Raw genomic sequence first — 16,660 nt, 5'->3', positions numbered from 1 at the left:
AGGTAAAAATGAGTGTGGTTGAAGACTGAGGGAGTATCGTGGCTTTGTCACGAACCAAACATCACGAGCTGAGGGGACGCTGTCTTTTTTGAGGAAAACCACTGTGAATGCAGATTCGTGTGAATTTAGGTCACACCAATACCCCACCCCCCTAATTCATTTATATCCCTCCATCTGAAATGAAAGCAAACATTGTGCATGAGAGATGCCTTCAGGAAAAAAGTGCATGAGAGAAAAAACACGGTGTCCTTTTTTTTAATATTGAGCCATGTTACAGCACATTTTGTTTCACATTACAGTTTCAAAAATTCTCAAACCAGCCCCCTGGCATCAAAATCCACAAACTCAAAGCCACGAAGATCATATCTTTCTTCATTCTGATGATCGCCGTGATCATTAATCGGATCTCTTACCTGCATGATTAAATGTGTACGGATGTTCCTATTAAATTGGCCAGTGAGCATATTAAAAAAACTGTTATAATAACCTCCATTCTTCTGGGAAGATGTTCCACCAGATGTAGCTTGTGGAGATTTGTTCTCATTCATCCACAAGGGTGTTAGAAAAGTCAGGTTCTGATGTAGGTGAGGTGAGAAGGCCTGGGGTGCAGTCAGCATTCAATAGGGTTGAGGTCAAAGCTCTATAGCAGGTCAGAAATGATTTTTCATTCCAAACTATGTAAAGCAGGTCTTCATGGAGCGGGCTTTGGGCACAGGGGCAATTTTTAAGGAACAGGTTTGGGTCAAAATCATAGCCAATAGTATTTTCTTTATAAAATACATATTGCAAAAAAGATTGGCACACAAAGATAATAAACAGAATGGCTATGGTCTAAATAGATGGCTAAATGGATTGGGGCACACTAGTGATTTTGAAATAAAAAAAATTGCATTTTTTTTTTACTAAAAAATTACTTTCTAGTGTTCCCATGTTTTTAGATTTTGCTCAATATATCACTTGTTGCTTGTGGTGTTTTATATTCAATTGAACATGATTTGTTTTGACTCTATGACAGGCCATACACGTACACGAGTATAAGGTTTGAGCATTTTTTCCATGCAGCTAAGAGGGTTTCTTTAAGACTGAGCTGGGCTCTGGACACCCGGATGAGTGCTTTGTTTGTGTGTTCTGGTATGAAGCTTCCTTCACCACTGATAACATTCACTCTGAAGTTGGCCAATGCTACAAAGCCAGCTCTGTGTATGTCCAAGTTCATTTCTGTTCTACCACCACACGAGTTCTGGCTTTAAACCAGAGAGAGAGAGAGAGAGAGAGAGAGAGAGAGAGAGAGAGAGAGAGAGAGAGAGAGAGAGAGAGAGAGAGAGAGAGCATGAGGCACAAACTCAAAAAGAGGAAATAAAAGAGGGGGGAAAATGCAGGCATGGCTTTTTATATTGCATAATTTCTATATCTCCTATTTCAAGCCTTTTGAGTCTTATGAGTTTAGAGTTCAGAAGATCGTCTTAATAAATATGAACACAACATGTACCAAAGGATTCTCTCAGAAATGCTCATAGACTTAACAATCCATGCTAAGCAATTCCAGCAAAAACAAATCAAGCCCTTGTGAGCTTCACCGCACATGAATGCACACGCAGGTGGAAGATCATATGGAAACTCTTCATAATTCATTTCCTCTTTTGCGCTGGGTATCATTTCATAGTGTTGTTTTGACGCCACCTGCTGGACAAATTTGAAAAAACGCTTGAAAAAAAAATTGATTGCTGGACAAATCGTGTTCTTGGCTGCAGGGCCATTTTTAGACTTTTTGGCACCCTAGGCAAAATTCCTATTTTCATCCCCTTCCTTCCTAAAATCCACATTATAATATTAAAATCTTTTCTAATCTAAATCTGTGAATCAGGACAAATTGGGAGATCACGAGTTTTTAGGTCATTCTATAATATATTGAAATCACAAATGACAGTTTTTCATTATAGCTGTATTTCTTTTCCTGACAGACACCCACTAAAGTGCTGAGCTCCAGCAGTGACATCACAAAATGGGGCGTGGCTTAAAAAACTGGAAAACATTACCCTAACCATTTAGAGAAAAATAAAATACATTTCGCCAATTTTTTGAAAGTTGGTGCACACATCATGTAGCTAAAAACCTTTGTGGAGACCCGAATATCACATGTCTAAACATTCCATTCCAAAGTTCCTCTGATAATTCACCTTGGGAAAGCTTTTTACTAGCTTTTGGAGCACTGACCATATAGTGCATTTTCACATGTCTATTAAGCACATACTGATCATATGTGTTATTCTAACAAAATGAGCACATGTTGAGATATACAGATTTATTTTCAGTCGTTTAAGTGATTAGAAAAACTAATCCTTTGTCTCATTTCCCAACCAACCATAAACAGAGGAAAGCAAAACAAAGAGCAAAAATGGCATCCACCTGTTTACAGCCTTCACTAATAATAACTAAAGAAGCCTAGAAAGAAATTTCTCAATAAACTGAGCTTATTTTCACAAATCAACAGGATCAGGAGAAAAGTGCTCTCTCTCTCAGTTTATATACAAAATATAATTATATAAGGTTTACTTCCATTTAAATATTTATTCTTTGCTTGTATTTTATTTGTTTGTTCATTTAGGCAAGACACCAGGAACAGAAATGTGGAGCTGTAACCTAAACAGGACCTGAATGATTCAAGTAAGAAGCTTATTTTGTTGATCTCTTCTTATCCAGAAGAGGGCGCAAGACCACAGTCTAAAGAGGCATTTCTGTCATGATAAGTTTCTAACAATGTATTTATGAGTAACACAATAAAGATATATGTGTGTGTGTGTGTGTGTGTGTGTGTGTGTGTGTGTGTGTGTGTGTGTGTTGGGGGGCTTAGGTTGTCGTGGCTTAAATAATACAGTATAAAAACCACTGTAAAAAAAATAATAATAATATTTAAATATTTTACAAATCACGACGCTGGAAGTCTTTCATGGATTTGTAGAGAAGAAAGGACGGACTGAACTTCGGGTCCCCGATTCTTCAGTCTGCACTGACAGACTACCATCTAGAAGCAGAGAAATTTGACCTTTAATAAAATCAAAATGAAAAACCAAGGAAATGAGCCATCATCCTTAGGAGCAAAAGTGTGGACTCATGAATCATGACTCATGAATAAATGAATCAGGAATCAGGAATCATGAATCATGAATCAGGACTCATGAATCAATAGTGAAAGTTAGTGTTTTTCCACACACAATGTAAAGAAGCACGGGGGGGGGGTCCTGAAGAAGTCCTGAAGAACTGCTGTTTTTATGCTTTTATGAATCCAGATCTTTTTGTGCAGTAGGTAATCATTTAAAGCATTTTTAAACAGCTGTTGTAAAAAAAAAAAAAAGAGTGGACAAAAGAAAAAGTGATCTGAGGAGTTCAGATTCACCCTGTTCTAGAGTAATGGGTTCTTCAAGTTAAAAAGAGAGGTGGATGAAGTGATGCACTCATCATGCTTAGGGTTTACTGTGTGACTTTATTTGGCCAGGCAGTATTAAAAATCACTCGCGTTTGCAAGCAAGGATTATTAAAAAAATTTAGTAAATGAAATGTAAATGAGCTGACCTTGATCAAACCCTGCTGAACTCTCTTGCACTGGGTTCCTGTAACGCCTCTGATCTAGAACCAAAAACACGGATGAATACGATGGAAAAAAATAGGAGACAAATCTCAAGAAATCAATTAACCATTGTACTTATTATATAATAATCATAAAACTGTATCTGTGTTTTACGTCTTTTACCCTGAAATAAATGACACAAACCTCTACAGGAGAACATGTTCTGGAGCATTCTCCAGACCTCAGACAAAAAGGGGAAACCTGCCGAAAGCCCCCCGGAGTGTGCAGACTCTGAAATAACAGATCTCCTATTAATTATCGAGGAATTCACTGTCCATCCATGTAGGATTAACAGACGAACACAGATGTTGGATTTCAGAAAGATGCGAGCAGAAGGAACAGAATAAACAGAAACAGGAGTGTGTTGGTCCAAATGTGTGTGTGTCTGTAAAATCCCTTAAAATCTCTATACAAAGCAGAAAAATTCCACAAGCTCATTAAAAGGCTACAATATTGGGGAGTTCTTAGAGTTGGTAGTGAAGAAGGAAAAGGATGGTACACAAACTATTCCATCCAAACCATCATGGAGAACACCTGATTAAGCTTCAGAACACCTTCAGCAGGATGATTCTTCAGCTCTGTTGTAATAAACAATATTGGAAGTCTTTCCTGCAGACTGTAATAAGACCTTATTATAACTCTGCTTTATATCAGGAGGCAGGTTTCCTTCTCTGACATCAGTCTATACAGAGATTCTGTCCTTTTCTGTATTTATTAACAATAATGTTAATCGGTTAAAATCCCATCAATGCACCTCAATCAACAGTCTCTTAGGTTGTCTATCTGATGGAACAGATATGATCATGTATAATGACTGATCTTTTATCAATATTACAACTTACCTGTGCACCTTAGTTTCTTGAGATACCACAGGAATAAGATTAATCACACGTATATAGATCATTATTGCACTTAATGTGCAGGGTCTCAAATTCCCACATGACTGCACTATTGCAAAGTGTATCTATCATCTATCTAACAGAGCTTTTGTCGGGAAAGGTTGCAGACTAAAGCTTTAAAACCTGTTTATTTATGTGACGTGTATCGACGTACCTCTGAAATCACGTAGTGTCTCTGTAGGAATGTCCATCTTCTACACCCGAGAAAGTTGATTCTCATATTTTAAATGCAGCCTCAATGAAGGGCTGCGTTTAAAAACACACCTGGTCACATAATGACGCTCTCCTGACTTCCTCCCCGACATGCACTCTTTGAGATGTACACCACATTCTCCAAAACCGCAAAAGACTGATCTGACTCACCATGGGACCGAGCTTTGTATAGTGAAATTAACATACACTCATTTCTCATCTCAATCCATTCCTCCATCATTTATTTATTATTATTTATACTTGACCGCATTACACCGTTTACATGCTGGTTTTTTTTGCACCTCTTGACTGCTGCTACTGCTTTTTTTTTTGCACTGCATTGTGTTTGTTTATATTTACTCTTAGTTATAGTTTTTATTGTTCTCTTTGCACAGTACTGTATATTCAGAGTAAACATTAGGTTTACTGGTCGGCGCTTTCTTGATTTATGTGTGTTGTGTTGTGTTGTGTTGTGTTGTGTTGTCTGTCTGTACTGTTTTTGGTCTGCATTGTTTGCACTCGATGTAGCTTTGTGTTGTGTTGGAGCTCTATGTTGTTGTTTAGTGGAGCACCAGGGTTCAGGAGGAACGTGACATTTGCTCGTTTTGTTGGCGGCGTTTGATTACTTTGGAGTTCTGTTTCTAATCAGAAGTAGAAGCTTTTTATTTTTTTTGCGTCGTTGTTGTGTAATTCCTCAATTACAGCGGTAAAGCAACGTCTCGACACTTCCTTTTCAAGCAACCTTAAACAGGTTTGCTTTTGTGTGGCGTCTTTATGAACATCAGCAATAATCTCGCGCGCGCGCACACACACACACACACACACACACACACACACACACACACTGTGCTTGCTAACTTGTTTTGTCTCGTTTGTGGTCTGATTATTCCTAAAGCGTGTTCATAAAACTCAGCCAGGTATGTGTGCTCCAATTTATGTTCAGTATTGATCTATACAACTTATAATATACAACTTGTAATATACAAGTTATAAGACTGCATGAACTTGCATCCGGCAAGACAGATCGCTCTGTTTTTTAGCTCTGGGCCTTCAGTCATTTTCATTTTAAAATGTTGTCTGCTAAAATTGTTCTATACAATTCTAATAAACAATGAGTTTATTTTTTGTTTACATGTTTATTGTTTTGTTTAAATGATAGTTTTAAATATCATACTACCGAGCCTTTAGATGTGACTCTCTCTCTCTCTCTCTCTCTCTCTCTCTCTCTCTCTCTCTCTCTCTCTCTCTCTCTCTCTCTCTCTTTCTCTCTCTCTCTCTCTCTCTCACGCTCTCTCTCTCTCTCTCTCTCTCTCTCTCTCTCTTTCTCTCTCTCTCTCTCTCTCTCTCTCTCTCCTTCTCTCTCTCTCTCTCTCTCTCTCTCTCTCTCTCTCTCTCTCTCTCTCTCTCTCTCCGCCTCTTCTAAAACACGGGTCTGTGTACGTTTGTCTGTCTGTCGGTGAACAGAGTAAAGAAATGATACCGGCTTCGAGTGAAAACATGAACCGCGCCTTGTAGAAAACCGAAGGAGGTGTCGAGCGAACATCAACATGGATATTCCGAGCCACAGATTCATTCACCTGCATCTTTTATTGCACTTACAAAAACATTGTTTGTACTTAATCGACTTAATCTTGCTTTGAAAAAGAGCTGAGACACAGTTGATCTTTAGCCTCTAAACATGTCTGTTTCCGTGTCGGAGCGCAAACTGTAGCCCTGAGCTGAGTTTCCGGATCTTTACCGACATGCGACTAGACCATTTAGAGAAAAGAAAAAGGTCTAATGAGAACTTTTACCGCACTAAAGCTGTTCTGGATCATCAAGTTTCTAATTCAATCAAATAATCTAAAAAAAAAAGTGAAGTGCGATGGAACTTCCGAGTAGCAAAGACACAAAAACTAATAGTCAGACCATTTCTTTCAGAAAAAACTAACAAACAAATAAATACATGAATTAATCATAAAAAGGCACAGATAAAAAAAATACAAATACAGTTTACTGAGTATTGAAAATATGTTTTATTGAAGATTATCGATAAACAGTTAAAATACAATGTAAAAGATAAATAAGAAAGCAGAAAGAAAAAATGGGTTTTGATACGAAATCAGAGTAAAATAAATAAAATAAGTTGATTGTTATTGAAAACAGTAGATTAATTTTTTTTTAAACAGGCGAGCGCGCACGTGACATTCGTCACATTCACCCAAGGTGCCCTCTGATCATCTCCTTAAATGGTCATGAGATCCGATCAGGAAGGAGACATTGATTTAGAGCTCAATCACTACAAACATTTCGCGTTTACTTAGTCACTTGATTAGAAAATCAAAATCCTGACTTTGTGGATACCTGCTCATAGCTCTTTATTACAGTGAAGATTTAGAATAAAATGAAATAATAATAAAAAGTTTTTCGGACAAAAACATTTATTAGAGATATTATAGATGAATTTGGGTACATTGTGTTTTAAAGTGTATCAGTCACATTTTTTAAATTACCCGTTCATTTTATGTGTTTAATAGAAAAGTAACAACACAGCTAAAGGAAGTGAGAATAGTTGGTATGAGGCGTGAGTTTGTTATTTCATGCTGATCATCTCTCCTGGGTCTCATTCTCCTCCTCTTTAGGAGTCGCACGACTTTTCGTTTTAGAAAGATTTGGAGGTTGGTGAGCCAAAGATCCTCAGTCTATACCTCCGAGTGAAGTTCGAACGAGGAACCTTTGGATCTCCACAGGACATTTTTAATGAAACCTGAAAGGATCCGAATTCTTTTTTTTAATGTTTTTTTTTTATAATTGATTGAACATCTGGAATTATTCACTCATTTATTGCATTTCCGGTTCATCGAATTCTACTGACTTTGGGAACCTGTTTTATTGGAAATTACAGCCTGCAAAATGAATAGCAGTGTTTATCTATTTGTATTTGGTTTCTTTTAGATGTTGTGTTTTTTTAAAACAGAAACACGCAGGTAAGTGATCTTAAAGAAATCTTCTGTTGAAAAAGGCGAGTAGCTGAATTGCATTGAATGTATTACTGTGTCGCAGTTTATAGAGAAAAACTGAGATGTCAATGTTAGAGAGTTTCCGTATCTGTCTGTCACTACACAGCTACTGGAAAATTTACAGATCGAAAAAAAGCTACTTTGAAAGCTCTTCTGTTTTCTCAACCAAGTTTTCTAAAAAAAAAAATCATTAATTTATATCTCAGAAACAAACAAAACAGATTCCTGCTGCTTTTAGAATGACTTGAAGAAACACGTTTGGACTTTTGTTCGAGCTTCGAAAAGATCTCCAAACTTGTTGAGATTGAAAAATGCTGGGATTCCCCAAGGGGAATTTGACGGAATTTCCTGGCAGCATGATTCACTATGACGAACCATAAATATTAGAGATGCACCGATTATTCGGCCACCGAAAATTCTCTGCCGAAAATGGCCCAAAGGTGCATTTTCGGTTTTCAGCCGAAATACTTTGATCACCGAAAAAACACGGCAGAAACAGTTTGATGTGATGACGCAAACAGAAATGTTTAGCGATTTGCAAAACATGTAATGCCGAAATTTCAAGATGGGGTGCGTCTGCAAAAACTTTCTCCACTTCGGGTTTAATTTGAACCGCGGCACAGAAAAGCAAAATCCCTCCGAGCACGCGCACTCCGTCTGTGGCGGACGTTTTTGAAAAGGCAGGAAGTTTCCCAGTGATATTGTTGTATTGTATCTTTAAGCATTTGCACTTGTTCTGAATGCACTTTGTTTTTTATGAAAGAACATATTTAATTTTACAACCTTTCAGCAGGCCCGAGGGCCTGTACATTATTATTTATTGTACACATGAGTGCATTTAAGTTAAACATTTAAGTTATAATTTTAATTTATTTTATCCTGTGCATTGTTGCAATGTGCTATAAATAAATATTTTTATAATTTGTGATTGATTTATTCTTTGAAACTTTAATATTAATTTATGCAATTGAAATGCCTTGATTTTAATAAGGTTAGTACACATTCATAGCCATAAATGCAATGGTAATAATAATTGGCATAATTTCTTTCGGTGTTTCGGTTTTCGGTTTTCGGCCTTGCTTTCCTCCTTTTTCGGTTTTCGGTTTCGGCCAAGAATTTTCATTTCGGTGCATCCCTAATAAATATAATACACATAATAATAACAAATACAAGTTACAATTCCAGTAGTACAAGTAAGAAAGACCGTTTAGTAAAGAATATTGATAAACATTTTAAAAATATAATTAAAAAAATCATCAACGTTCTTAAACCTCCATTGTTTCGGAATACATTTTTCTTTCGATGTACAGATTATAGAAATGTTGAGGTTGTTTTCAGACGGAATTAGGAACACAGACACCACCGTCGAGGGAGGAAATGAGAATCCAAATAGTTAAAAGTTAAATTCCTAAATTAAAATACATTTAGATTGCTTTTCTCACTTTTTTGTTGCTCTTGAATATAAAGCATCTCTCAAACATTTAAACACACTACACTCTCAAACACTCACTCAAACTGTATTGGCCTACTTACTTAAGTCAAGTCAAGTCAAGTCAAGTTTATTTTTATTGCGCTTTTCACAACAGACATTGTTTTAAAGCAGCTTTACAGAAATGAACAGTGAAGGTGAATGGTGTGTGTTTATCCCTGATGAACAGCCATGAAGACTGTGGCAAGAAAAAAATGATATTAGATGTTATGAGGAAGAAACCTTGAGAGGAATCAGACTCAAAAGGGGAACCCATCCTCATTTGAGTGATATCAAGAATGTGTTCATAAATCTTTAAACAATACAGAAGACTGGAGAGTGAGAACTAACATGAGCACTGGAGTGTGTGATTATGAGTGATGTTCTTTCTGCAGTCTTAACGTCCCTCACATGCAGATATTCTATGTTTAATCATTCATTTCTTGTGTGCGCTTTCCACTGGTTCTTGAATGAAATGAATATGTATTGTACATTGATTATGTTGTTCAAATAAAATTCTAAATTTCACCAACTTTATTCTTCTCTCTGTTTTTTTTCCTCATCCTTTTGTGAACAGTTGACCCTGTGGCTGAAATACAGTCTTATGATTTAACAGCTATATTTATGTTGTGCTTTAGACCTCCTGGTTTAGTGCAATCGAGGAATCCATTAGCGACTCTAGAAAAGCTTTAGGAGCTTTAAAAGGATTAATAACATTATCAGTATATTCAGTAACATTTATTCATGAAGACAGCATATGAATAAGAGGTGAAAACTATCTTTATTAGAGTTCATCCTGTGTGCTTGTAGTTCAATCTACACAAAAACAGTCCCTGTTGTATTTCTTAATATCAAACCAGCAGGTTATAAATCCTCCATAAAACCATGTAAGTTCTGCTTCTGTTGTAGTTTAAACATGTGGAAGTCAGTGGATGACTTTTTTGTTTTCCAGTAGTCGGTTCAAGTATGAGTCAGAGAGTCAAAACCTTCTATTGAAAACAACGCACCAGTTAAAGTTACTTACTTTAGACATTATAAATTTAAAGCTTAAATTCAGCATTTCTTTAATTCATTTTATTCATTTGTTTATTTATTAATTTTTAGCTTCCTTCACCACTGATAACATTCACTCTGAAGTTGGACCATCCTACAAAGCCAGCTCTGTGTATGTCCAAGTTAATTTCGGAGAGAGAGAGAGAGAGAGAGAGAGAGAGAGAGAGAGAGAGAGAGAGAGAGAGAGAGAGAGAAAGAGAGAGAGAGAGAGAGAGAGAGAGAGAGAGAGAGAGAGAGAGAGAGAGAGAGAGAGCATGAGGCACAAACTTAAAAGAGGAAATAAAAGAGGGGGGAAATGCAGGCATGGCTTTTTATATTGCATAATTTCTATATCTCCTATTTCAAGCCTTTTGAGTCTTATGAGTTTAGAGTTCAGAGGATCCTCTTAATAAATATGAACACAACATGTACCAAAGGATTCTCTCAGAAGTGCTCATAGACTCAACAATCCATGCTAAGCAATTCCAGAAAAAACAAATCAAGACACACAATCAATGCACCCGCAGGTGGAAGATCATATGGAAACTCTTCATAATTAATTTCCTCTTTTGCGCTGGGTATCATTTCATACTGTTGATATGGCGCCACCTGCTGGAAAGATTTATGAACAGAATAAACGCTTGAAATAAAAAAAAATTGATTGCTGGACAAATCGTGTTCTTGGATGCAGGGTCATTTCTAGACTTTTTGGCACCCTAGGCAAGATTCCTATTTTCATCCCCTTCCTTCCCAATTGTCTGACTTTTCCAGCCATATGTGCTTCTTGCCCTTACTGTTAGCACAAAGTTGGAGACACACAATTGTCTTTGGATGCTGTAACATGAAATTTTTGCTTCACATCGAGGGAAATCTATGAGACTAGTTTTCTAGTACTAAGATCCCCAAACTTGTTCGAACATGGCAATGCCCCTAGGAGTTGTTTGCCTATGCCTAGAAACAGTGCTGCTTGACTGGGTTTGAAATCCACATTATAATATTAAAATCTAATCTAAATCTGTGAATCAGGACAAATTGGGAGATCACGAGTTTTTAGGTCAATCTATAATATATTGAAATAACAAATGACAGTTTTTCATTATAGCTGTATTTATTTTCCTGACAGACACCCACTAAATTGCTGAGCTCCAGCAGTGACATCACAAAATGTGGCGTGGCTTCACCCTAACCATCTTGAGACAGAAAAAAAATCAAGTTGGTGCACACATCATGTAGCTAAAAAATGTTTGTGGACACCCAAATATCACATGTCTTTGGAGCACTGACCATATAGTGCATTTTCACATGTCTATCAAGCACATACCTATCATATGTGTTATTTTAACAAAATGAGCACATGTTGAGATATACAGATTTATTTTCAGTTGTTTAAGTGTGGTCCCCTGGTGGTCTAGTGGTTAAGATGCAGCGCTCCCACCGCTGCGACCCGGGTTCGATTCCCGGTCAGGGAACCATCCCCAGCCACTCTTAGTGCCGGTCCCAAGCCCGGATAAATTGGGGAGTGTTGCGTTAGGAAGGGCATCCAGCGTAAAACATGTGCCAAATCAAACGTGCGGAGGATCCGCTGTGGCGACCCCTAACGGGAGAAGCCGAAAAGAAAGAAAGAAAGAATTTTCAGTTGTTTAAGTGATTAGAAAAACGAATCCATTGTCTCATTTCCCAACCAACCATAAACAGAGGAAAGCAAAACAGAGATGCCAAAAATGGCATCCACCTGTTTACAGCCTTCACTAATAACAACTAAAGAAGCCTAGAAAGAAATTTCTCAAACATTTTCACAAAGCAACAGGGTAAGGAGAAAAGTGCTCTCTCTCTCTCTCTCTCTTTCTCTCTCTCTCTCTCTCTCTCTCTTTCAGTCAATGGTGACAATGATGAAAATGATGACAGTTGGTGTTCATTAACCTGCTGAAGCAGTGACTGCTGTATGTGTTATTGTGGGGAAAAACAAAGAAAACAACAAGGAAACACAATGTAAAAAGTACAACACACTCCCTCAATGTTTTAAGATTTAGGGACGTAAATTCTTATTCTTAAATTTTATAACTTTATTTATTTATTTTCCTTAAACCACAGAATAAAACACACCATGATTTATGTATGTATGTATGTATGTATGTATGTATGTATGTATGTATGTATGTATATGTATGTGTGTATGTATTAATATTGTTATTATTATTTTAATAATCAGTTATTTATCAGTTTATATACAAAATATAATTATATTAGGTTTACTTCCAGTCAAATATTTATTCTTTGCTTGTATTTTATTTGTTTGTTCATTTAGGCAAGACACCAGGAACAGAAATGTGGAGCTGTAACCTAAACAGGACCTGAATGATTCAAGTAAGAAGCTTATTTTGTTGATCTCTTATTATCCAGAAGAGGGCGCAAGACCACAGTCTAAAGAGGCATTTCTGTCATAAAAATGTAATATAAATGAGGCGTTTGTAACGGATTTTTACAAGAGCCTGAATTCACAGTGTATTCTGAAATACAGCGCCCCCTCAGAGAGAGAGAGAGAGAGAGAGAGAGAGAGAGAGAGAGAGAGAGAGAGAGAGAGAACCACGTTAAAAAAAAAAGTATATATATTATATTTTTTAGAAAATCTCCTGTATGGAATTGGAGAAAATGATCTGCTCGGTACAAATCACGACACTGGAAGTCTTTCATGGATCTGTAGAGAAGAAAGGACGCACTGAACTTTGGGTCCCCGATTCTTCAGTCCATCTACCATCTAGAAGCAGAGAAATTTGACCTTTAATAAAATCAAAATGTCTATGAAAAGTCTAGTGTTTCAGTACTGCATCTCCACATCATACACTACCTAGCAGAAAAAGACCTGGATATAACTAACAAACAGGTAGAGAAAATTCCTCTGGATATTTAACCCTAACAGATGCATTGAGTAGCTTCCCAATCCTTTCACAACTATGAGGAAAGCCATATTTTGTGATCTTGGGGAGAAAACCAAGGAGATGAGCGAGCATCTTTAGAAGCCAAAGTCTGTAGGACTCACGATTAATATTGAAAGTTAAACACACACAATGTAAATTAGTACAAGAGCTTAAAATAGCAGGGGGGGGGGGGTGTCACTCCTTCTTAATACAAGTTCCAGACTAACAGGAATTGGGTATCCAGCCCTCAACTTGCATGAACCTGTGACGGAAATAAGTCACTGAAGCCTTCCTGTATGGAGTACATGGGGGAAAAGAGCCCGTGTATATTTAATACGCGGTCCTGAAGAACTGCTGTTTTATGCTTTTATGCATCCAGATCTTTTTGTGCAGTAGGTAATCATTTAAAGCATTTTTAAACAGCTGTTGTAAAAAAAAAAAAAAAGACTGGACAAAAGAAAAAGTGATCTGATGAGTTCAGAATCACCCTGTTCTAGAGTAATGGGTTCATCAAGTTAAGAAGAGAGGTGGATGAAGTGATGCACTCATGATGCTTAGGGTTTATTGTGGTGTTTTTTTTTTTTTTTTTGCCAGGCAGTATAAAAAAATCACATGTTTACAAGCAAATTTTTTTTTTAAATTCAGTAAATGAAATGTAAATGAGCTGACCTTGATCAAACCCTGCTGAACTCTCTTGCACTGGGTTCCTGTAACGCCTCTGATCTAGAACCAAAAACACGGATGAATACGATGGAAAAATAGGAGACAAATCTCAAGAAATCAATTAACCATTGCACTTAACTTATTATATAATAATCATAAAACTGTATCTGTGTTTTACGTCTTATTCCCTGAAATAAATGACACAAACCTTTACAGGAGAACATGTTCCGGAGCATTCTCCACACCTCAGACAAAAAGGGGAAACCTGCCGAACACCCCCCGGAGTGTGCAGACTCTGAAATAACAGATCTCCTATTAATTATCGAGGAATTCACTGTCCATCCATGTAGGATTAACAGACGAACACAGAGGTTGGATTTCAGAAAGATGCGAGCAGAAGGAACAGAATAAACAGAAACAGGAGTGTGTTGGTCCAAATGTGTGTGTCTGTAAAATCCCTTAAAATCTCTATACAAAGCAGAAAAATTTAACAAGCTCATTAAAAGGCTACAATATTGGGGAGTTCTTGGAGTTGGTAGTGGAGAAGGAGAAGGATGCTACACAAACTGTTAACCATCATGGAGAACACATACCCGTGGTATCTCAAGTAACTAATGTGCACAAGTAAGTTGCAATATTAATAAAATGATAGAATAATAATACATGATCATATCGGTGCCATCAGATAGACAACCTAAGAGACTGTTGATTGAGGTGCATTGATGGGATTTTAACAGATTAACATTATTGTTAATACAAAAAAAGAACAAAATCTCTGTATAGACTAATGTCAGAGAAGGAAACCTGCCTCCTGATATAAAGCAGAGTTATAATAAGATCTTATTACAGTCTGCAGGAAAGACTTCCAATAGTGTTGATCACAAAGGAGCTGAAGAATCATCCTGCTGAAGGTGTTCTTAAGTTTAGAACATTAATCATACGTACATAGATCATTATTGCATCTAATGTGCAGGGTCTCAAAAATTTCCACCTGACTGCACTATTGCAAAGTGTATCTATCTATCATCTATCTAACAGAGCTTTTGTCGGGAAGGGTTGCAGACTAAAAGCTCTAAAATCTTTAAAAAAATCACGAAAAGCACAAAAAAACCTGTTTATTTATGTGACGTGTATCAACGTACCTCTGAAATTACGTAGTGTCTCTGTAGGAATGTTCATCTTCTACACCCGAAAAAGTTGATTCTCATATTTGAAATGCAGCCTCAATGAAGGGCTGATGCGTTTATAGAGTCGCCCGACGGCGCACTAACAACTGGATCTACTAATTAAACGTCATGTTGATGTAAGACCGCCTTTTCCCCATTGCGTTTCCAGGGCGTATACATGACGTGACGTCACGTTAGAAAGTCGCTTTTACCGTTTTTACCGGTTAGATTTTAGGGTGAGGGAATTTTAAGAAAGGCTCGGAGGTTGTTCAGCCAAAAGCATTCAGCCTCATATCACCACTGCTTTGAACCGCGCCCCGTTGAAAATCGAAAGAGGAACTGTTGGATCTTCACGGAACAAAATCGTGTCGGATTCATGCGAACCTTCAAGCCGTTGAGCGAACATCCGACATCACCGAACATCCGACATCACCGAACATCCGACATCACCGAACATCCGACATCACCGAACATCCGACATCACCGAACATCCGACATCACCGCTTAAAACGACAACATGGATATTCCGAGCCACAGATTCATTCACCTGCATCTTTTATTGTACTTACAGCAAAAGTGTTTGTACTTCTACTATTTTGTACTACTGTATTTACAATAAACCTTTTATTGTCATAGTTTGTTGTACAGTTGAACTCAAACACTTCATTTCCTGCTCATGAAACTGTTTCTGTCCTTGAAATGTTTCTTAACTGCTGCTGATTTAAGAGCTGACGAACAATGTTTGTTTTCATGTCGTTGGTTTCTTCATTTAGTCTTTGTTTTAGAACAGATACACGCAGGTAAATAATATCAGAGAACTCGACTTAATCTTGCTTTGAAAAAGAGCTGAGACACAGTTGATCTTCAGCCTCTAAACATGTCTGTTTCCGTGTCGGAGCGGAAACTGTAGTCCTGAGCTGAGTTTCCGGATCTTTACCGACATGCGACTAGAACATTTAGAGAAATGAAAAAGGTCTAATGAGAACTTTTACCGCACTAAAGCTGTTCTGGATCATCAACAAAGTTTCTACATCAATCATTAATTAAAATAAAACTTTAAGAAACACTTTGGGCTCATGTTATTGTTTTAAAATGATCTAAAAAAGGGAAGTGTGATGGAATTTCCGAATAGCAAAAACACCAAAACTAATAGTCAGACCATTTCTTTCAGAAAAAAAACAAACAAACAAAAAATACATTATTTAATAATAAAAAGGCACAGATCGAAAAAATACAAATACAGTGTACTGAGTATTGAGAAAGATGTTTTTTTGAAAACTATTGATAAACACTTCATCAGTGTTTCACCATTGTTCGACCACCGTCGAGGCAGGAAATGAAAATCCAAATTGTTAAAAGTTAAATTTCTAAATTAAAATACAGTTAGCTTGCTTTTCTTACTTTGTTGTTGTTCTTAAATATAAAGATCTACCTTAATGAATGTGAAAACAACATACAATTGTATATTCAAATGAACATTAAAGCGTTAAGATCTATCCAGTATCTATCCAGTCTCTTAACACGCTACAATCCGTCACGCTCCCTGAGATCTCAAAACTCTGGGCTTCTAGTAGTTCCTAGAATAGCAAAGTCCACTAAAGGCGGTAGAGCATTTTCACATTTAGCTCCTAAACTCTGGAATAGTCTTCCTGACAGTGTTCGGGGCTCAGATACACTCTCCCAGTTTAAGTGTAGATTATA

At 37.1% G+C, this 16,660-nt stretch overlaps 2 long non-coding RNA genes across 5 annotated transcripts; one reads left to right on the top strand and one right to left on the bottom strand.

Annotated features, from left to right (window-relative positions):
• Positions 1-2,920: 2,920 nt before the first annotated feature.
• LOC310715293 lies at positions 2,921-15,045 on the bottom strand. 4 transcript variants are annotated; one of them, XR_014530286.1, is made up of 4 exons: positions 14,936-15,045; positions 14,002-14,088; positions 3,571-3,624; positions 2,921-3,022 (listed from the first exon to the last, which is right to left on the bottom strand). It is a non-coding gene; the product is annotated as an uncharacterized lncRNA (long non-coding RNA). The 4 variants fall into 4 exon arrangements; XR_014530289.1 differs by lacking the exons at positions 14,002-14,088; positions 14,936-15,045 and adding exons at positions 3,770-3,856; positions 4,679-4,773; XR_014530287.1 differs by lacking the exons at positions 2,921-3,022; positions 3,571-3,624; positions 14,936-15,045 and adding an exon at positions 12,487-12,566 and having other exon boundaries at positions 14,002-14,140.
• LOC310715294 lies at positions 5,674-16,025 on the top strand. Its single transcript, XR_014530290.1, has 2 exons — positions 5,674-6,244; positions 15,296-16,025. It is a non-coding gene; the product is annotated as an uncharacterized lncRNA (long non-coding RNA).
• The last annotated feature ends 635 nt before the right edge of the window (positions 16,026-16,660 follow it).

Source organism: Silurus aristotelis, assembly GCF_946808225.1.
Source record: "Silurus aristotelis genome assembly, chromosome: 19".
NCBI classification, from domain to species: domain Eukaryota; kingdom Metazoa; phylum Chordata; class Actinopteri; order Siluriformes; family Siluridae; genus Silurus; species Silurus aristotelis.
The sequence above is the reverse complement of the archived record's forward strand: the minus strand, read 5'-3'. Positions and strand labels throughout refer to the sequence as shown.